Below are 22,108 nucleotides of genomic sequence, written 5' to 3'. Positions count from 1 at the left end.
GTCTTGTTTTCTTGAAGCATTTCACAGGAAGCGGCAGGCACCCACGTGCCCTACCCCTGAATGCTTTAGCTGTCACTGCGTTCACCAGACTTCAACATTTGCTTACTTTTTTCTGGGAAAACTTCCATGCAGTGCAGTGCACACATCCTAACCGTGCTGGTCGAGCGGTTTGACGAAGGCGGCCCCTGTGCGACCCAGCCCTGTCAGGACAGAAGCGTCTCCATCATCTCCTCGGGCCCCTCCCACTCAGTCCCCCACCGCTCACCCAGCGGTGGCCTCAATAAGTGTCAAGGCTAAAATACCAATGTGTGCAGCCATGTCCTGAATCACCAGGAACGGGGCAGCGGGTTGGCAAGTTTCGTGCTGCAACGGGTTGGCCACATTCCTGACGGAATCGCACGGCCCTGCAGTTCTCTTCAGGCGACACAACAGGACACTTTGGGTTCCGCCCATCCTGAGCCACCATGCTCTTGGGCTACCGGGAGGGCGTGCGCGCAGGGAGGACTCGCTCCCCTGCAGACCTCATCAGAAACTAGCCCAGAAGTTGCTTTCCAAGGGCAGGTTTTACAGATGCAGAGAACAGCTGTGTCCGTCCCCGGGGCGTGTGAGACGGGCTGCTTCCCGTAACAGGGATGATTGTTGCGAGCAGGGCGACCTTACACGCTTACGGTCAGGTCAGTTCTCGCGGTTTGCGTGGCCCCCAGGCGGTCACCGAAGCCACTGCGAGGACAGGGGCCTGGTTGGAGAGTGGACACGTGGTGGGACAGGCTGTGGGCCCTGCTCCCCAGCGACAGCCGTGCCTCTGAGCTCGCTCTGCCCTGCGTGGGCTCCAGACGTCCCCGAGCGCCCTCCGCAGGGCAGCATCAGATTGCCCCTCACCAAGGGGGCTGGGCAGGGGGGATGGAGGGCCGCACGCTCCTCACGCGGCCCTCCTCTCCATGGCCGCTGTGGCTTCCCCACCAGGCCCAGAGATGGCCCGGGGCCTCCCCGCACAGCACCAGGCGGCTGCTACCCAGCGCCAGGCTCAGCTCTTGGAGTGGCCCCCACTTTCCTCCCAGGGCGCAGAGTGATGTGCAGACCTGAGGCGCGCACGGCACGCGATGCTCTCCAGCGCTGCCTCCCGCTCTCCCGGGGACAGAGCCCGTGCTGCCCCCTGAGCCGCTTCCAGTGAACGCCTTGGACCAGCTGGAGACAGTTTCCCGCCCTCGGTCCATTCAGAGAACCACTCCTGCCTGGATCACATCTCTTCATCCACAACTACCCGAACACCAACTGGACCCACGTCAGTGCAGTGCCAGCCCAGCTCTGATAGCAGCTCAGCACCAGGCTTGGCGATGTAACCACAACAGTGAAGCTGAGGGAGACGAGACAGCACACGGCGCCGAATCAAACCTAGAGAATAGAGGAAGCTGCCCTTACCTTAGCGGCCCGGTCATAGGTGCTCTTCTGCTGGCGGGACGCTCGGGTCTGCCCGCTGGTTCCCCTTCCACACGCTTTTCTCTGGCGGCCACCAGCTGACTCTGTGAATGACACATGAGCGTTTAGACGGGACACGCTGCTTGTCCCAGAGGCCGCAGTCCGCAGAGCCCTGAACGCGGAGGGTGGGGTGGGAAGAGGTCGTGCTCACTGACCCCCGGGCGCACCCCACTATCCCAGGCCCGCCAGCCTCCCTCCACGCTCCCGCGGTCACACACCCGTGTCCGTGGTCCTAAACTGTCACCAGCAGGCACGAGGTTTCTACAGCCTTGCTTCCCTCACACCTTCTTATTTCTCTCACCCCCCTCCCCCACCCCCAGACATTCCTCCAAGTCAACGGGCAGATTTTAATGAGTTCTTGATGGTCACCGCCACATCCCGGGAAGAGGGGGTGTCCCCTGGGGAGGGGTGACCTCCACTGTCCCTCCCCAAGGACATCCGTCCCCCTGCTGCTCCATGCTGGGCCCGCTGAGGCCACCACGGCACACCCTGCCCGGGGTGGGGTGGGGGTGCCCTGTCCTGGGGGCCCTCCTCTTTCCGATGCTGTTTCGCCCACCCTGCTTGTCCTCCTCCTCCAGGATTCGGTGTCTCCCTTTGGCCCTTCCAGCCAGCAGCTCGTGGCCGGGCCCCCTCCCCTCCTCGTGTCCCCTGCCTGGCCTTTCAGTTGGTCCTCTGACTGGTAACCCTCTCAACCTCTTCTCCACTGAACAGTGAGGACGGTGAGCACCTGGGTGTCAGCCAGGACACTTCTATTCCCATCCACCGTCCCAGGAGGTTTGGGGGGAAGGGAAGAACAACACTTGTGACAAACATCTCTTTAGAAATCGCACTGAATTTGGAGTCAAGAGACGAGTTTCCGTCCCGGCCACTGGGCCGACTTCGGAGGGAGCCTGGCCACTCGCCTTGCCTTCTGGCGCCTCGGTTGGTCCATTTAGGACACGATGACAAAGGCTGTGCCTCCCTCTCAGCATTGTCACAAAGAGGAATAAAATTGTGAGGATGTGAGATGCTCAAAGCGTGAGAGGATCTGGCCCCAGCTCCCTGGCCCCAGCCGCCAGCCACGCCAGGAACGCCACGCCACCAGGAATCACAGGCGCCATGGATTTCCTGGGTGACTGTCTGGATTCTCCACACCTTCACCAGCACCCACGATCCAAACTAACTCATGGACCTGAGTGCACCCCAAAAGGCGTGTTTTCCTACCCTCTGGTGGTGTTTTACACTGAGAAAGCATACTCGGCAGTCACAGCTGTGTTCTCACAAAGCCAGCTGCGTTTGCCCTCCCCAGGTGCTGGCCGGCTCCTTCCACTCCCCGGTTTATCTAGAATCATTTGGACTGTCAGCAAAACATAAAAAACAACTGCCTGCAGAGGCCAAATCCACCGCAGGTCCCGTGTCATTGGCGGTGTAATTAACAGCTTCCAGGTCGCCGCAGCCCGTGGGACCCCCGGGGCCTCATCTCTCGGCCCACAGACAGGGCAGGGCGGGCAGGCTTCCAAAGACCCCCCTCACACTCACGCTTTCTTTAAGGGGCATGTTTGCTCCTTTTTAATCTTTACAGCTGGTGTGCGTGTGTGTGTGCAACGTGTTCATGAAAGAGCCCGACTCTGTGGGGGTGGGGGTGGGACCCCTAAGGCCAACTTTCTCCAGCACAGGTCTGTGGGCCAGGTGGGCCGCGAGGGTGTTCTTAAGATCCGTGGAGATTAGGGAAGGCCACACGGTGAGTCTTCCAGAAGCCCCAGTCCTTCATTCTAAGAAAGCCCTTCTTTTTATTAAAACTTTGACGCAGGGAACTCTCCTATGCTGTTGGTAGGAATGTAAGTTGGTGCCGCCACTATGGAGAACAGTCCGGAGGTTCCTTAAAAAACTAAAAATAGAGTAACCATGTGATCCAGCAATCCCGTTCCTGAGCATATATCCGGAAAAGATGAAAACTCTAAGTGGAGAAGACACGTGCATCCCAAGTTCACAGCAGCACCGTTTATAGTTGCGAAGACATGGAAGCACCTGCATGTCCGCTGACAGACGACTGGAGAAAGAAGCAGCAGTACATTTGTGCAATGGAAGACCACTCGGCCATAAGAAGAATGAAACAGTGCTATCTGCAGCAACATGGATGGACCTAGAGATCGCCACTCTAAGTGAGATAAGTCAGAAAAAGGAAGACAGATACCATATGATACCACTTATATGTGGAATCCAAAAAGTGATACAAATGAGCTTATTTTCAAAATAGAAATAGATTCACAGACATTGAAAACAAAATGAGGATTACCAGGCCAAGTGAGGGAGGGATAAATTAGGAGTTTTGGATTTTCAGATACTAACTACTGTATACAAAATGGATAAACAACAAGGTCCTACTGTGCAGCGCAGGGAACTGTATTCAGTACCTTGTAATAACCGATAGTGGGAAAGAATCTGAAAAAGAATTGATGTATACGTGTAACTGAATCACTTTTCTGTACACCTGAAACACTGTAAGTCTACTCTATTTCAATTAAAAAGAAAAAGTTTGCCCCAAGTACAACAGACACACACAGGCACACAGTTCACTGCACTGCCACGCCCTGCACACCCCCGTGGAACCAGAGCTCCGTCGGGAAGCAGAACGTGCCCGCCTGCTTGCCCGCCCGCGCCCTCGGGTCCAGCCCAGCCACTGGCGTGACTCCCAGCTGGCCAGCTGGGTCGCTTTATCGGTGGAATCACAGTGTGCAACTTCTTTCATTCAACACTCTGTTAATGAAAATCACCACATTTTCACTTTTACTTGTGGTAGAATATAGTAGCGTAAAACGTGCCGTCCTACCCATGTTTGCACGGGCTGCTCAGTGGTGGTAAGTCCGCTCACAGCGCCATGCCACCGTCACTGCCCACCTCTGTAGCTCTTCCCATCTTGTAAAACTGAAGCTCTGTCCCCACGACACACTCACTTCCCCTCCCCTCCCCCATCTCCCGCCCCCACCGTCCTACTTTCTGTCTCTGTGAGTGTGACTGCTCTAGGGACCTCACACAAGTGGAACCACACAGCATGCATCCTTCCGTGCTGGCTTATGTCCCGGAGCCTCATGCCCTCACTCAGGGCTCATTCCGGTGGCAGCGTGCACTAGAATCTCCTTCCTTTTCAAGGCCAGATAATGTTCGGCTGTGTGGACGGGCCACGTTTTGTTCAGCCATCGTCCCTCGATGGACACTTGGGTTGCTCTCACCTCTTGGCTGTTGCAAATAATGCTGCTGTGAACACGGGTGTACAAATATCTCTCCGAGACCCTGCTTTCCATTCTTTTGGGTATATACTTGGGATAGAATTGCTGGATCATATAGTAATTATACTTTTAACTTTTTGAGGAAACGCCATACTGTTTTCCACAGTGGCTGCACCACTTTGTGCTCCCACCAGCAGTGCACAAGAGCTCCGATTTCTCCACATCCTCGCCAACACAGGTTATTTTCTGTTTTTCAAATGGGCCCCATCCTAATGGGTGTGAGGTGGTATCCTGTAGTTTTGATTTGCATTTCCCTAATGATTAGCAATGCTGAGCGCCTTTTCATGTGCAAGATTTGTCCATATTTTTGTGTAAATTCTATTGTGTGAACAATAGTTTATCTGTCCGTTCTATGATTAGTGTGGAGGGCCATAATGAAGAGGACTCTGAGATGTCCCAGGGCACGTCCTCTGTGAACACACAGGAGCACCCCACCCAGGAGTGGAGTAGCTGGTTGTGGGTGGAGCAGCAGGACTTTTCAAGACTTTTGTCCATTTTTGCATTGGGTTGTTTGTCTTTTCCTTGTTGGTTGGAAGGAATTTTATGAAAATACATTCTGCATAAAGGTCCTTGGTTGGATGAATATGTCCTGAGAAGTACTGTAGGGGCAAAGCCACGGCTTTCTCCAAAGGCCACTCCTGCCCAAGCCCACCACCATGCCGACTGCAGAGGGGGCTTCTGCCAGCAACCTCCTTGATTCATCCATCCTCCCATCCATCCATCCATTCATCTCCCCATCCATCCATCCACCCAACCATCCATCCATCCTCCCATCCATCCATCCATCCTCCCATCCATCCATCTATCCATCTTCCCATCCATCCATCCATTCATCTCCCCATCCATCCATCCACCCAACCATCCATCCATCCTCCCATCCATCCATCCATCCATCCATCCATCCATCCATCCATCTTCCCATCCATCCACCCAACCATCCATCCATCTCCCCATCCATCCATCTATCCAGTCATCCATCCTCCTATCCATCCATCCATCCATGATCAAGAGCCTCTGGCATGTCCAGGTCCTGACCCTGCCACCCCTACCCCTCCAACCAAGCATGGTGAACTGTGGCACCAGGGCGCTCCCTTCCACGTACCGCACAAGCCCACCTCCCAGGGCATTCAAGGTGTCTGCAGGCCAGTCCAGGTGGCCTGTCCACCCCCCATGAACTTGCATTGTCCCCACGTAGTGGGAGCACCCAGGCCCCTCTGCCTGGCCCCACTGAGCCGCATCCGTGGGAACACACTCTCCACAGCCTGGGATGCTGTCTGAGCCCCTTGCCCACCCCACCCTGGTGAGGACGAGTTGTGCTTGTCCCTCAGATCCCATGTGCTCTGCCACACCTGTCGCAGGTCTGTTAATATTAACAAGGATGGCAGTGGTTAGGCTCTGGTAGGAGCCAGCCCTGGACTAGATGGTTCCATGACCCTTCCCAACAACCTTGTGAAGCAGGTTCTCACATTAGCCCACCCTGCAAATGAGGACCTCGAGGCTCAGAGAGGTGGAGCAGCTCTCCCTAGACCTCAAAACGAGGACGTGATGGAGGAGAGTCCACGATTCCAGGGTCGATTCCAGCCCTGGTCAGGGGGCCATACCTGAGCAGTCTGTACGGCCCTGAGCTGAAAACCAGAACAGAGGAATGAAACAAGGGGTGAAGGCTGGAGCCAACAGTGCCGACCTCAGAGCCAGAGGACTCACACCAAGTGAGGGCCTGCCTGGGGCCCAGACACTCCTTCCTGGAAACAATAAGCAGAGAAAAACAGCCCGGAAACTTCCCCCTGAAGCAAGTACGATCGCTCTGGACATTTGGAATCTGGGCGCAGCTGGAGAAACACCAGGTCGGGACAAGTGTTATTTCCCAGGCGGAGGGGATGACGGCCGTCTGGAGCCGCCCGGGAGCGGGCCACGTGGGCCGCAGAGAAGCTGTCGTGACAAACAGGCCCCGGTGAAAGCTGCCGGCATGGCCGCCCTGTGCCCTGCGCTGTCCCCACTTTCTGCTCCTGCTGCAGCCGTGGGACGCTCGTGGCCCTGGGTGCTGGGAGCTGGCTGTCACCAGCATGTGTTTCTACAGGGCCCGCGGGCGCCCAGTTCAGGGCCACAGGGGGGTCCTAAGGTTGAGCACCCACAGAGCTCCAGGCATCTGCCCTTGGGAGGGAGGGCGGCCAGGGTTAGGAGGCCGAGGGGCTGGGGCGGGAGCGCCCTGCCCTGCTTCAGCCAGAAGGTCTTGCTGATGCTGTGCACAGGGCGTGTGGGGGTAGCCGGCAGGTCGCCCCGCTGCCCGCCTCCCTCCCCTGCTCTGCTGGCAGCTGCCCACTGGCACCCAGTCACCCTGCGATTTAGGATGTGGGTGAAACACCACCCCCGGGCTTGGAGTGTGCTCCCTCGTGCGGCCCTGGTGGACATGCATCCCCCGTGCCCACGCAGCCAGCAGACACGACACTGGAAGGCCCTGAGCGGTGCCTGCCCCCCGCCCCGGGACTGTCTGAGCCGCTGTCACAGCCCAGGGAAGGCTGAGGAGACCCTGTGTATCCTGGGAGGGTCCTGAGTGGGTCCTGGGAAAGGAGGCTTGAGTGGAAAAACCTCCTGAAATCCAAATAGAGCCTGGCCTCCAGCTCCCAGCGAGGGCCCCGTAGCTGCTCCCCGAGCTTCAACGAACGTGCCACAGGGACGGGGGTGTCAACAACGGGGAACCGAGGGAGGGGGACACAGGAACCCTCTGTGCCCTTACTGCAACTTTCCTATAAATCTAAAACCCTTCAGAAACAAAGTGTATTTTTTAAAAATGGGCAAAAGATTTAAATAGACATTTTGCCAAAGAAGGCGTATGAATGGCAGAGAAGCACACAGAAGGGCATTCAATCTCATTACCCATCAGGAAAGCGTAGGTCAAACCGCCGTGAGGCACCCCTCACACGTGCTAGAAAGCTGAGCAGGACCCTGCGGGGCTTCCCAGGGACAGACCTCCTCCCCGCACCGTGTCCCCTGCCTCTTGTTTGTAAAGCAAAAGAAAACAAAACAAAACAAACACTTTCGCCTCCTGGGCCTTCCCCAGGTTCCAACGAGAAAATTTAATCAGAGAAATGAGAAAATGCAAAAAGAACGGAGTGCAGTCGAGCAAGACAAAATAGTAACAGTTTTGTCACGAAACAAAACCCAGGACCTTTAGGTCCTCCTCAAGGGCCGTGGATGATATGCTGAGCCACGTCCGTGAGTGAGACTGAGACCCCTACCCCGCGGAAGAGGGTAACTGCACGCCGACCACCCGCACGGAGACCCCAGGCTGGTGGGGACGGGAGGCCGTGACGCCAACTCCCCCAACTCCGCCCTCTTTACCTGCTCACCACCCAGGCAGAAGGATGTCCGCGTGGTGATCAGGCACCCGCAGCCTCCTCCCTCACCCTGAAAGCTCCCTTCAAAGCCACCAGGGAGCTCAGGGCTTCCAGCTGCCCGTCTCCTTGCCTGGTCCCACGCTGGACACCTGGCAACAAACACCGCCCTTTCCTGGACCGCAACCCAGCGTTTACTGCACACAGAGGCACGGAGCCGGGCTGGCTGGTTAGCAGCAAGAAGAGCCCTACTCACCGCAAAGGTGGATGACACCAGGAGTCGGCCGAGACAAGGAGGGACAGGACCTCCTGCAGCGCCACGTGGCACACAGAGCCCCAGCAGTGCTCTGGAAAGAGTCTGACTCCGTGCTAGAGTCAGCCAGACCGACCTGGGACCCGGTCACCCCCACCAGGAATCCACCCAAGGGAAGTGAGACACACGTCCACGTAGAAACCAGCTCGCAAATGGCCACAGAAGCGTCACCCTCAAGAGCCCCAAACCCAAGTGTCGGTCAGCAGGAGGCACAAAACGTGGCTATACAAACAGCAAGACCCGATCTACCGCGAGGAGGAGCACGCATCTGGGACAGGCCCCATGGCGGACGGCCGCAGACCCAGCGCGCTCAGCAGAAGCAGCTGGACGAACGGCGCTACAGCCTGACTCACTTCCACAGAATTTCCAGAAAAGGCAGATCTCCAGACGCAGAAGGTGATGGGAGAACACACCTGTCACGGGTTCGAGGCCATGCTCCCTCCCCGAGCCTGGGCCCTTTGTGCGCTGCCCGGAGCAGCCGCCCAGCCCGGGGCCATGGGCAGGAGCTCGACCGCAGAAGCCGCTTGGCCTTGCTGGTCTCACAGCTCTGGAGCACTGCTGAGCTGGCCAGTGTGGGTGGGGGCCCTCTAGCCGGCCACACTGACCTCCACCACTGCCCAGAAGTCATGAGCAGCCAGTTCTGCGCAGGCTGGGGGCAATGAGCATTGGCTCCACCTTACAGGACTCTAGGTGGCCGGAGCTTTGGTGTGGGAAAGACGGCCCGGCCCCTGGGAAAGTGGGGAGCGGTCTGGGGGAGGGACACTGACTGCAGTTGGGCCCCATAGGAGTGACTCTGGACAGATCCCTGCTCGTTGGATGAGCGTGTGAGGATGTGCCCAGACCCCAGAACGTGACCTAGCCCCTGGGACGCCAGTGTGCAGATGGGCAGTAGGCACTCCCAGGGGCTCGGGCATGTGGGGGGCAGAAGGATGTGCCCCGACACCCCTGAGATGTGCAGAGCTCCGTGGCCAGGTCTGGCGGTCTCCCCACAGCCCTTGGGCCCGGCCCCAGTTCACAGGTGGGAAGTGCTCCCCTGCTCTCGGGTGTGAAGTCAGAGCTGGTCTGCCAGTGGGGTCGTGCGAGGGTCCTGGATGTCTCCGTGTGCTTCCCAAGGACTCCGATCCCCTCTTGGGCACTTTTCTCTTTCTCGGGAGATGCTGGGTCTCTGAGCCAAGCGGGTGAAGTCACACTCAGGGGTTGTGGGAGGACAGGGCCGGTGACTCAGCTGCACGCGAGATGGGGCGCTTCCAGACAGGGGGTGGGGGACGGCCCGTCAGGAGGGCAGCTCCTCTCCATCTGCTGGAATCCAAAGCAGCCTCTCGGCCTGAGGTGTCCCGCCCTCATAGGGACCGGGTGACGTGGAGGCCACCGAAGCCTGCGGTCTCTTCCCATCCCTCCTTAACCATCAGTGTTGGAAAACAGTGAGAGGTTGTTCTTGGTTGGACAGAAAGGCCCACTGTGCCCTCTGACCCTCCGTGAGGAAGGACGGGGTCCTGGGCTGGGACACTGCAGTTCCTGGGGTGTTCACTTCCTGTAAACCCACTAGAAACGCAGCCCAGAGAGCATCGGAGGGGCTCAGAGCTGGCTTGGAGGGGTGACGGGGGCCCAGGTTCTAAATGGTGCTGGTGAGCAAGAACTTGCAGACACAGATGGAGGCCAGGGAGGGCCTCAAGGGGGCAGGGCCAAGAGGGCAGGACAGGCTGGGTGGCCCCTTGCAGAGGGCAGGCAAGGGCTCACAGATGGATGGAGCGGGTTCGGGGTGAGAAAGATGGGGCTGGGGCGGGCGCCAGGCTGGACTCGACAGGAAGTGGAGGCGTGACTGGGGCTGGAGCAGGGAGACGGAGGGCACGAGACATTGGTTCCAGTGGGAGGGGGCATGGTGGCTCCTGTGTGGGAGGAGGAGGGGCAAGTCCTCCCTGGGAAGCAAAGGGCCCCCCTCCCCACCGGCAGTGCTGTCCAGCGAGCCAGTCCCAGCAAGGCTGAGCCAGCAGTGGGAGGGAGAGGGCCTCGGGCTGGGCAAGGGCCCTGCGGTCAGCGCCTGAGCTCAGCATGCATGTGGCATTGATGCCTGGGTTCTCTATGAAGGGAGGCTGATAGGAGCTGGTAGCTCCCTGGGAACCAGGAAGGTGCCCTGCAGGCCAGGCCCCCCTGCCCTGTGCACTCTCCCCTGGCCCCCAGGGCCCTCTGGTCCTCCTCCTCGCACGTCCACTCAGTCCCAGGCCCCGCAGTTCCTCTGGCCACAGGGGTCTCACTTCATCACAGAAGACAGAGAATGAGGCAGGGCAGAGCTCACCCACTGCGGGGTTTTGGAGAAAGCACGGGCCTCAAGCTGAGAAACTTTACAGCCTACAAAACGCTCCATGTGAAACGTGTGCAGACCACCTTCTGAGCAAGTCGAAGAGAAAGGCACCGAGTGTGAGCAAGTCCAGAGCTTTCCCCAGCACCCCGGCCCCACCCCCAAGCCTCACAGCTGTGCGTTACGAGTCCAGGGTCCCTGTACAGGAAGGGTATTGGGGTCCCGCCCGGGCCAAGGAAGCCCGCCTGCCTGAGCTCTGCCCAGCTCCTACGGAAGCGCCCTCCTGCGGCCAGGGGCTCTGGGAGCTGTTCTCAGGCGCCCGCTCCGCTGCTCATCCTCCGGCGTGTAGGAGCACAGCTCCGTCTGCTGCCGCTGCCGGGTGGGGCCATGGGCCTGCTCCTGGCGGGCAGGGTTCAAGCTGTGTCTCTCCCTGAACCATAAGGACGTCTCAGCGGCCGACACCGAGAAACCCGAGCCCCTCAGGAGCAGGGTTCTCTGCTTCCTGCGCCAGCCTGCGCCCACCCTGCCTGCCTCCGCCCTCTGCGGCCCTGTCAGAGCCCTCGGCTCCCGCAACTCTTACTGGGTAGGACCCGGGCCGCCCCCCTCCCCAGGAAGACAGGTGAGCAGTCACTTCTGATCCATTACAGGACGTGTCATTGCCGCAGCGGTCCAGCAGAGCTCAGCGAGAAGGGCTGTGCGGACCAGTGAGTCCGCAATCTCCCTTTCCTCGTGGCCACATCCTGGGGTCGTCCTGCTCCACACAGAGGTGGACTGACAGCTGGGGACCCAACTCCGCGAACCCAGGGAAAGCAGGGCGGCTGGCGCCCCACTCAGGGGCTCCCACACGGATCTGGGAAAGCCTCAGGTCCTCACATGGTCCTCACCCTTCTCCCCGTTTGGATTTTCCCCAGGTGAGTCACTCAAGGGCCATGCCGATCTTTTCGTGGAGAAGACGCCCAGCTGTCTCCGAGGAAATCGCTCCTCATCCAGGGACTCCAGCCCACTGAGGCGTCTGCGCCCAGCGCCCCCGGGCTCCCCGTGCCCATCCTGCCAGCATACAACGCCAGCCTCCTTTGCCAGAATCTCCACTTTATTGAGCTTTGAATAATTTCCCAAGATAAACCCTTGAGAGTTTTCTTCTAAGCACTTAGGCCTTCGTTTACGAGACTCTCTGATCTGCTAAGAGTGTTTAGATCTCACTGAAGCGCGGTCTTCCCACCCACGGCCACTCGGGGCGAGTTCGGGGGGAGCTCAGCGGGCGGGGAGGCCGTCGGGCTGCCTTGGTCTGGGGGGACCCAAGAGAGAGCCCCCCATCCGGAGCCTTTGCCCCCAGGGTGGAGGAGGGGCCTCTGCAGGGATCCTACAGGCTTAGGGCGCCTTATCCAGAACAGAAGGTGCTGGGGGGCCCATTTCCTCCATCCTGTATGAGGGCCTTTGCAGCCATGCCTGTTGTTCAAACCGTGGCTCCGGGGACAGCCTGGCTCCCCCTGCCCCGTGAAGCCAGCCGCCTGCCGGCCACCCGAGTCTGAGGTCGCCGCCCTCTGCAGCCCCTGAAACGAGTGACCGGCCCCCACGGGCCCCACCTGTTGCTTCTTCTGACCAGCAGCCCCCTCGTCCCACACACCATCGCTCCAGCGGCCGTCAGAGCGTGCCCCAGCCTTCTGTTATTTCAGGTTGTTTTGTTTCCAGCATAGATTTCCATTCAGTTACCACTGGGATGGACGGGCCTCCTCCATCTGGCTCCCGCACTCCCAAGATTCTGACCCCTAAATAGAGCCTTGTGCAGTTCGGGGAAGAAATAAAAACGGGAGGGTGGCTGCCAGAGGTGGCTGTGATAGACGTGTGTCACCTGCCAGCCCGCCCGGTGGCTCCGGAAGTGGGTTCCAAGCATCTGTCCCAGTGTGTCCCAGCTTCTGGGTTCTTTTGCGCGTGAGGGCTCCCCTGACTCAGACAGCGGGGGCCAAAGGCCTTCGGGGCGCCCGCGAAAGCCTCCTTCCAGCCAGCAGGGACCCACCAAGGCAGAGCTGGGTGTTCAGGGAGCAGGAATCTGCGGCCATCCTGGGGGTTCAGGCAGCGGGGCTGTTCTGAGCCAGGAGGGTCCCCAGCTGCTGTGACCCCAAGACAGTTTGGGGGCCCGGTCTCCAGAGTCCTGCTGTCCCAAGACCCGAGAGTATTTCCTCACCAAGTAAACAGAAGACCCCAGCTTCCCCGTGAGGAGGGGAGAGTGAGACCCAGCAGGACCCTGCGGGGCCTTCCTGGGGACTGACCCCCACGTCCCCGGCCTCTTGTTTGTAGAAAAGCTTCAGCCTCCTAGGCCTTCCCCCTGTTCCAAAGAGCAAATTTAATCAGAGAAATGAGAAAATGCAGAAACAAAGGAGAGCAGTCAAGCAAGACAAAATAATAACAGTTTAGCCATCAAGGTCCAGGACCTCCAGCTCCTCGAGGGCTGCAGATAACATTCGGAGCCTCGTCCTTGAGTTGTCTTAGGGACATGCAAACCCCCACCAGACGGAAGGAGTTGACTGCATGCTGCCCACCAACCAGCAGGGTCCGGGAACGGCGGAACAGGAGGCTGACGACTTAGACTCTTGCTACCTCCCCACCAACCAACCAGAAGGAAGTCCAGGAGGTGCAGCCCTCACACCAAGTGTTGCCTTCAGAAACCCTCCCCCAACAGCCTCGGGGGGTTGGGGTCCTCTGCGCACAAGCTGCCTGTCCTCCCTGCTGGGCGCCCACCGTGAACACTGCACTTTCCTTCCCCGCAGCCCGGCGCCCGGAGACTGGCTTTCTGCCTGCCGGCGAGAGGACCCAAGTTCAGCTCGGTGACAAAAGCCTGCAGTGTCCTCTGTCCACAAAGACTCTAGCGGGAGAACCTGTTTACGTCCTGAGAGGGGCTCGCCTGGAAACAAGGCTGTGTTTCAGAGACTCGGGAAACCTGGCTGCCCGCTGCCCTGGCTCCCTGCTGGGAGGAGGGGCGAGGGGTCCCCGGGGGAGGGGACGCTGCCAGCAGTCCAGCCCTGCCCCACCCGTGGGCTCCTCTGCACGGCTCCCTCTGGACAGGCCTGCTGCCTGTGTTCTGGGGGGACATCCCAGAAGTTTCCTCTCCACCAGCAGCGACAAGTTTGCTTAAAGAGAAAGCAACGAATAGCCCATTCTCCAGTCCTTTTAAGGGCTGAGCTAAGCTGGGTCAACTTAAACGCCCCACCCACTGATACAAGCCCCTGGAATGTCACCGCCACAATGACTATTATTATTATTATTATTATTATTAACCCAAACACTTCACTCTGCAAGCTTCTAGAAGAAACAGGGCATGTGCCAAGTCCCACACTGGTTACCATGCCCACCTCCCAGAGCCCTACCCCCGAGGAGGTCAGCCCTCCCACATTTCTGCCTGAAATTTCAAGCCCAGAACCTTGAATGAACTCAGACTCCTGGGCTGGACCTCCTCTAGCCAACGGCCCCAGGCCCCCCAGCCACGTCCGTGAAAGCTGAGAGGTAGCCAGGGACAGAGCTCCCAGGCCCCAAAGTGAGGTGTTCCGGGCCACTGAGCTGTGCTGAGCCATCTTTCTTTCCTTGAACAGAATAATCAAACATCATCCAAGTGTCTTGAAACCCCTTCCTTCCTCTGTGACCCAGTAATTCAGAGATCTTGATGTTCCCCCAAAGGTGGCCCAGAGTGGCTGTGTGCCAGCCCACACACACAGGGATCACCTTGCTCTATGATGTCTGCCCCCCAGACTTTCTGTTTAATCCGTCAAAGCCTGTTCCCACTGATCTGTGCTAGGCTGCACTGGAACACCCTCAGGCTGGGCCAAATTGCACGTTCTGTTACTTTAAGAGTGTTTCCTGATGCTGCACGGAGGCCACCAGCTCCTGCGTGGCACTCCAGAACAGTCACCAGAGGATGCAGACTGAAAAGGGTTTTCTGGGCCATCCCTTCTGCTTCTCTCATTCTGGAGCCAAGGAAGGGAGGGTGTTAAAAAAGGGAAGTGATTCCACAGCCTTCCTTGGCATCTCACATGTAGCTCAGTTTCCCCAAAGCTACACGCAGCTTAGCCCTGTGGGTAGGAGCAGGGTTTGGGGTTCTTTGCTGACCAGCTGGGGGACTCTGTCCATGTTACTGAACCTCCCAAAATCTGTAAAGTGGCGTAAAAATAGCTCTTGCTTTACGGTTGCGGAGATTAAGCTAGGGAACCCAGGGGGAGTAGAAAGTGCTGGCGTGTGGAGTGTGGACGGCATTTGATCACCGTTACTGAGTTTCCTTCCTGTCGGTCAGCACCCGGTTTAGCGCTGCCTTCTCAGTGTTCGGACACACAGCTGATGCTTGACAAACGTTTGAGGAATGAACGAGACAAGGACAGCCTGCATTGTACACAGACGAGAGCAACTGGCCACACTTGTCTTCAATTGCTTGCGGCCAATGTCCAAGTTTGGGCATCTTCCCAGTACCAGACACTGACACACTGAGAACGGGAACCACATCTTGTATGTCTATGTCTTAAGGAGCTACGGAAGAATCCCACATTGAAACCACAAAATATTATTGAGAGGAATTAAAGAAGACCCAAATAAATGGAGAGATACACCGTGTTCGTGGATTCAAACACTCAGTGCTCTCATGATGTCAACCTTCCGCCGAGTGTATCTGCCAGAGTCAAAGCAACCAAAACTGCAGAAGACTTCTTTTTTGGGGTAGAAGTTGACATGCTGTATCTAAAAGTTACGTGCAAATGCAAAGGATCCAGAATAGATCTTAAAAAAGAAGGACCAAGAGGAGTTACAGGTCCTCACTCTGTCTTACTGTCACTTTGTAGCAATCAACAGAGTATTGGGTTGGAGTGTGGATAAGCAAATAAAGTAGTTAATAAAATGAGAATAAAGAATCCAGACTAAGACACACACGCACACACCCACACGAGCACTGCCTCCTCCTCCCGGCAGCCCCGGTTCCAGCCCCAGCTCCGACAGCTGGGCCATTTTGCTTGCACAGGTAGCTGTGTCTCTGGGCATCTGAGTTTCCTCATCTGTAACATGAGGGAGGTGAGATAAATAATTGCAAAGGTTCCCAGCTCCAAAGTTCTGTTATCCTGGGGTCGTAAACGCGCTATAGCAACACCTTCTCTCTTACTCGGTTTCACAATTAGCCTTCCCCCTCCCCCTCCCTGGCACTATTCTAGCATACACTCAGTTTTATAAATGCTACACAAATTAAAATTAATTGGAGGAACTTTTAAAGAGTATTGCAACTGCTGGAGAGGGAACCTGGAGCCACAGTGGGGATATTGCAAAGTCCAAGAACATCTGCTCAAGGCTGTTCTCAGACTCAGATCCAGGGGCTCACTTTTCACAACTGACCATATCCAGCCTGATTCATCCATGGAACTTTTCTTGACAAAGTCCACAGTGGCTTCTAAATGCCTCTCCATGTCTCAGCAAGGTTTGTTTACCCCAAAAGTGGTCTCTGTTCTCTGAGAAGTGGCCAATTTATCCTCTTCTGTCTGTCCCACTGTTCCGTAAGCCCCAGCGTCCAGGACTGGGCCTCGTTTGAATTCGGACCCAGCTATTGAATGGACTGTTGGGGTCCATCTGGGCAGTGCGAGTGGCCTCCCGTCGGTCAGGGCTGGCTGGCTGTGGCAGCCTCTGCCCTGGTTGCTTCTCAGGCTGGAACTTGCACTGAATGAGGCCCACAGAGGCTGGGCGTCAGGGAGGCGGGCGTCTGGGGCCTGCGCTGGGAAGGCCAGAGCTGCTGGTATTCCACGATGGGGCTGGAGTCTTTGGGTTAGGGTCTTCCTTCCCTAACATCTGGACTGGGATCGGGACCCCCACAGACTAGAGCAGCTGACCAGCACCTGCCCTCCCCACACGTAGCCACTCTCGTGGGCACCCAGCCCTGGTACAAGAGCTCCAGGAAACAGGGAAGCCAGCGCTTCCTGCCCAGCCTCAGAAGCCAGCTGAAGAAACGCGCTCGTTCAGTTTTAGACATGGAAAGACCCAGACGAACCGAGTCTGGTGAAAGCTTTTGTCATGTGTCGGACAAAAAAAGTAAGAGCAGCTTCCTCTTACTTGCAACAGAAAGTGTCCAGAGTAGCTGCCCCTGTTCCCTGCTGGCCCGTCCCCATGAAGCCCCCCCCCACCTCCTGTCCACAAACAGCCACTCCTGCTCCCCCTCCAGGTCTCAGCTTAAATGTCAGGACCCTTTTCCCTGACAACCGAAATTAGGTCCCCATTTGAATTTCGTGGCCTCAGGGTAATCGCCATGGTGGGCAATTGCTGAGATTCTCCCCGGCCCTTCCCCACTAGCCTGCAGGTGCAGGGGGTGGACACGGGCACATGGGTGTCCTCTGCTGCAGCCCCGCACCCGGTAGACAGCGAGCGCACGAAAATCTCCATTACCTCTTCGTGCCATCCAGATCTGGCGGTGTCCAGAGACGGGAGCTCCTCCCCTAGCAGGGGAGTTCCATTGGTTCTGGGGCCTTCAGAGCCATGTGAACTTGGAAGGAAACAAAGTCCCTGGGGCAGCAGCTCCGGCCTGGCCTTTCGGCAGGTGGGGGAGCTGGGGGTGCAGGGGGGCTTCCCCAGCCCTGGGCCTCCCCTCCATCACCTTCCCTAGCTCTGCTGTTCTGGAGAGGCAGGTGGGTAGCACCTCTAACACAGCCATTTTTTTAAGTTCTGGTACATTCTTCTGCCGTGGGTTTTCCAAAGAGCATTTACTTTAGGCCAAATGAGGCTTAATCTCCACTTCCGCAGAGAGGCTGGACAGGAGCCTGCGGAGCGAGTGTGGCAGCTGCAGTAACTGCAGTGGTAACAGTTCTGACGCAGACGGTGGCTCACACTCCCCCTGGGCTACCTCGGGAGGTCCCTGGATGGCACTCGGGTCGCCCTGAGTGCCTCCCGGGGGCAGGGGCCTGAGGGGCCCTAACCACGGCTCCACCAGAGCTTCTCCAGAGCTTCTCTGTCTTCACCTGTCCTGTCTTGGGTGGAGGGCTGCTGATTTCTTTGGGAAGTGACATACCCTCCCCCTAGCAGAGCAACGTCCCCACTGTGTTCTGCCCAGCGGGGGCTGACCTTCCAACCGCATCATTAACGTGGCCGTCAGCCTCAGGCCCTGTAAATGTGCTCTTGTCCCCTGGGTACAAGCGAGATCAACCCACGGGGACCCAACTCCACAGCGGGGAAAACAACTCCAAGCACACTCACTCTCTCACTCGTGCATTCACTCACACGGTCACCTCCATCCTTTGAGCACGCGGCTCCCCCTCCCTAGAACGGCGGTCTCAGCGCGAGATCCCTGGACCCAGCATAAGCGGCACTGGAAACTCGTTAGACGTGCAAACTCGCGGACTCCTTCCCGGCCCTGGACCGAGGCTGGGGTCGGGGCTGCGCCACCCGTTGCAGCGAGCGCTCTGGCAGCTCTGAAGCACGCTCAAGTGGGGGCCGCTGTGCCGGAGCGTTTCCTCCCATCCCCCTCCGCCCAGCTGACACCTACTTCTCTTCAGTCTCTCCTCCTGCAGGCAGTCTTCCAGGACTGCCTGCCCCAGCCCCTCCTGCTTCCCCCACCATGACCCTGTTGCTCCTACTTCTGCTTGTCACCTGGGGTAAATTCCCTGAGGATAGAACCTGGCACAGCAGTTGCACAAGAAATGTGGAAGGAAGGAGGGAAGGAGCAAATGAGTGAAAGAATACAGGCTTAAATGAGCGCTTTCTGGAGGCAGAATTGGGGTTATGAATGTGACCAAGGCAGAGCTCTCAGTCCATCTTGGGAGGCAGAGGAGAAAAAGATGGGCCCCTGGGGGCCTCGGGGCCAGGCTGACGGCCACAGCTGGACACTCTGGGAGCACTGCCAACCACTCATGTCCAGTGACCTTTGCTTCCTAACTGCTTTTGCTGGGTGAGCCAGAGCCACCGCCTGGCTCTGGGCCAGGCTGGAGGATGCCCAGGTGTCATGCACGGCTCCAGACCAGCCCCTGTGGTCTGGCCAGGCTGCCACGGGCACAGGCGCACAGCAGGTGGGCTTCCTCACTCTTGGTCTGGGGCTAGTGGTCGGATGGAGAGTTCCCAGAGCAGCTTGGTTCCAGGGTAAACAAGCCACGACAATACGGGGAAATGCTCTGAAGACAGGCCGGGAGGCTTGACTCACGGTGGGGAGGGACGCTTGGGGATGAGAATTCCCCTCTCCAGGGCTGACTTGTTCGGGCCGGGAGAGGGTAAGGAAGGCGGCCGGCACGTGGTGACTCATCTGGGAACTCTCAGTGGTGACCACGGCCCGGCAGCCTTTGATTTTCCCAGGCAGCTGACTTCCAGCCTGGAACATGGCTCCAGGACAGCAATGTGAGCCGTGGGAGCACATGGCCCAGGGTGGGAGAGGCCGGAGCAGACACACCCTCGCCTGGACGGGAGACACAGTCCTGCCGCGCGCCTGCAGTGAGCAGCCACGGTCTTGCCCGCCGCTTCATCCCTGCACCCCGGTGTCCTTATCGGTGTCCGCCCTGAGCCCCTCGTGCTGCAGCGGCCTGTGCCCATGATGGTGCCTCTGAAGACCCCGGAGGGACGAACTCCCTGGAGGGCAGCAGCCCCCTCGGGACAGACTCCCCTTCCTCTCCTCCCTGGTAGCAGCAAGATCTTCACGGAAGCTGATGGTGTCACACAGAGACAAAGTGCGCAGAAGTGGAGGCAAGCCGCGTCTGCCGGGAGGCGCTGTGCTTGGTCCCGGTCTTCGGTCAGCAGGGGCGTGTGGGTGGAGGAGTTCTTGTCGTTGGCAGTAAAGTCCAGGCCTCCTGGGCAAGGTTGATTTCTCTGCTCTCCCGGACCATGGACATTCTGAGCCATACCCCGAGCACATCACAAGGCCTAGGTTGTCACAGTTAGGTGCAGCTTTATGCTCATGCCTCCACCTGTCCACTCACCCACCCACCCATGCACCCATCCAAGAACCGCAAATGAAGCAGCTACTCCGTGCCCCTCCCAACACCCGCCCTGGGAGCACGGGGTTGAATGGCACGCTCCTCCCCTGCGCTCGCCCGGAACGCAGCTTGGATGACACGTGTCTCTCTCTGAGAGGTGCAGCTTCTGGGGTCTGTCAGCAGAGCAGCTACAGAGCAGGGGACAAGTGCCAGACATGAATGCAACTGAGGGGCACTCGGTCTCCCCGCAGGGACAGAGGGAAACTTCCAGAAGAAGCTGTGTACGCCTGGCATCCCGAAGCCACCTGCAGGCAGGGCGGGGATCCCAGATCCTGTGGGGGCGGGCACAGGACTGCTCAGCGCTTGCAGGGCAGCACCAGCCTGGCTGCCTCAGGTGGGAGCTGGGGATGCAGCTTCCTGAGGACCTGACGAGTCAGCCGCCGGCCGAGGACACGTCACTGCTTTTCCAGCCTCCGAGAGCCACCTCCTGACATCTTGTGCCATTATCCACAGTGACTCGAGCATCTGGGGAGCGGACGCAGGGGAAGGCAGACGGCCGGCAGCGAGCTGGGGGCGGCGAGGACACCAGACATTCCCGGCACCAGTCAGGCCTCCCCACGGGGGTTCCGTGAGCAAGTCAGACGGCTTTTGTTCCTTTTGTGTTTGCTCATTCCAGAAAGGATTCTGCTTGACTCCTGATTTCCCAACTGGCTCCTTCTGCAGCTTAAGAAAGCAAGAGTGAATAATTGTTCTGGCTTTTTGCTTCTTGGGTTTTTTCCTTCATTACAGGAATGTGTAAACACCCTGAGTTTTTAAAGACATCTTGCCAAACCTTGTGTGTTGGAGGCTCTGCAGGCTTTCGGGCAACAGCTGGCACCCTCGCCCGGGGAGCTGGGCTGACCCCGCAGGAGGTGGACTCTCGCCGAGCCACCGAGGGCCTGGCCTGGGAGGGTGGGGGGGCCATGCTGGAACGTCTAGCCTGCCTGGTATGGGCTGAGTCGTGTCGCCCCCAAATGCACATACTGAAGCCCTGACCTCCAGCACTCAGGCTGTGACCATCGCTGGAGGTCAGGTCTTTAAAGAGATCAAAGGTTAAAGGGAGGTCACCGGGGTGGGCCCTACTCCAGCATGGCTGGTGTCCTTATGCGAAGAGGTGGTCTGCACGCGGACGCACACAGGGAAGACCGTGTGGCGACACAGGGAGGCGGTGGCTGTCTACGTGCCCAGGAGAGCAAGGCCTCAGGGAAACCAACCCTGCTGACACCCTGGCCTTGGACCTCCAGCCTCCAGGGCCAGCGAGGAGCAAAGCTCTGCCGTGAAGCCTCCTGTCTGCGGTGACTGCAGCCCAGGCACGCTCAGACCCCACCTTCGCCCACTCCGCCCCAGGATGTGAGCCCGCCACGAGGAGGCAGTGACTGCCCCCGCTGGGCGTGCCTGCTGGGCCCATCCCCACACCGGGCTCTAGTGTGTATCTGCTCTCGCTGCAGCGCTAGGGCGCAGACACGAGGGAGCAGAGGGCCCAGGAGGCGAGGGAGCCCAGCGGAATCCCACACGGGGAAAACGGGGGAGGAGTCGGTGTCAGCCTGCCCCACAGGCTGGACGGAGGGACCACATTCTGGAAGGACCCACCCTGGGTCCCTGCAGTGGAGGCGGCCTGTTACCCCCTCCCCTGCCCCTCTGCCGGCTGTTAGAAGGTCTGGAAAGAGAACTGAAGCATCCTTATCACCCCCGCCCCAAGTCCAGCAGAACACCACCCACCACTGCGACAGCCACGAGGGAAACACGAATGCAGACCGCCCCCCGCTCCTCCTCCCCGTGACAGTCACAGAACGAGGCCGCTGGTGGTCCGAGGCAGGTCTGAGCTGCGGGTGGAGGCCCTGCGGCACGCCGCAGACACCTGCCAGGGCCGGCCTGACGGGTCAGTGATGGGACGGGGTCTGCGGCCCCTGGAGGGCAAGTGCCGTGCACTGGCTGTCCCTTACAAGGGAGATGGGGACAGGGTTCTCCATGTGGCGCAGGGCCTCTCAGCCACAGCACTGCTCATGTGTGGCGCCTGTGATGAATCATGTCCCCGAAAGACATGTTCAAGTCCTGAGCCCCAGAACCTTCCGAAAGAGGCAGGAAGGATCCCCTCAGGGTCTCTGCTCTGGGGTCTGGGCCCCAGACAAAGGAGATCGATTCTGTCTGAAGCCCTGGCTTGTGGCCCTTGGTTGCAGCAGCTGCAGGACCCTGGTAAAGGGCGTCACCCCTGTGGGGGGCTGTCCTGTGCACTGAAGGTGCTGAGAGCAGCCCTAGTCTCCCTCCACCCACCAGAGGCCAACAGAAGCCCCCAGGCTGTGACAGAACAAGCGTGCCCAGATACTGCCAAGCGTCCCTGGGGGCAGAGCCGCCCCTGGGTGGGGACCCCTGGGCAGAGAAGGAAGCTGTCCGTCAGCCCAGGTACCATCCTGCAGGGCCTGGGCCAGCCTGTCTCCTCCAAGCCCGGTCCCAGGATCCCTGGCCTCCGCCCTGTGTTCTCTATA

The 22,108-nt window shown here is 58.7% G+C and overlaps 1 protein-coding gene across 3 annotated transcripts in view; it reads right to left on the bottom strand.

The window, feature by feature from the left end:
- ZNF469 (zinc finger protein 469) overlaps window positions 1-22,108 on the bottom strand; it is a 233,320-nt gene that overhangs the window by 111,230 nt on the left and 99,982 nt on the right. For all 3 annotated transcript variants that reach the window (XM_072946778.1, XM_072946779.1, XM_072946780.1), the window contains one exon: window positions 1,420-1,520. The gene's annotated coding sequence lies outside the window, so the exon portion shown is untranslated. The remainder of the gene's footprint in view (window positions 1-1,419; window positions 1,521-22,108) is intronic.

Source organism: Vicugna pacos, chromosome 21 (genome assembly GCF_048564905.1).
Source record: "Vicugna pacos chromosome 21, VicPac4, whole genome shotgun sequence".
Lineage (NCBI taxonomy): Eukaryota > Metazoa > Chordata > Mammalia > Artiodactyla > Camelidae > Vicugna > Vicugna pacos.
The sequence above is the reverse complement of the archived record's forward strand: the minus strand, read 5'-3'. Positions and strand labels throughout refer to the sequence as shown.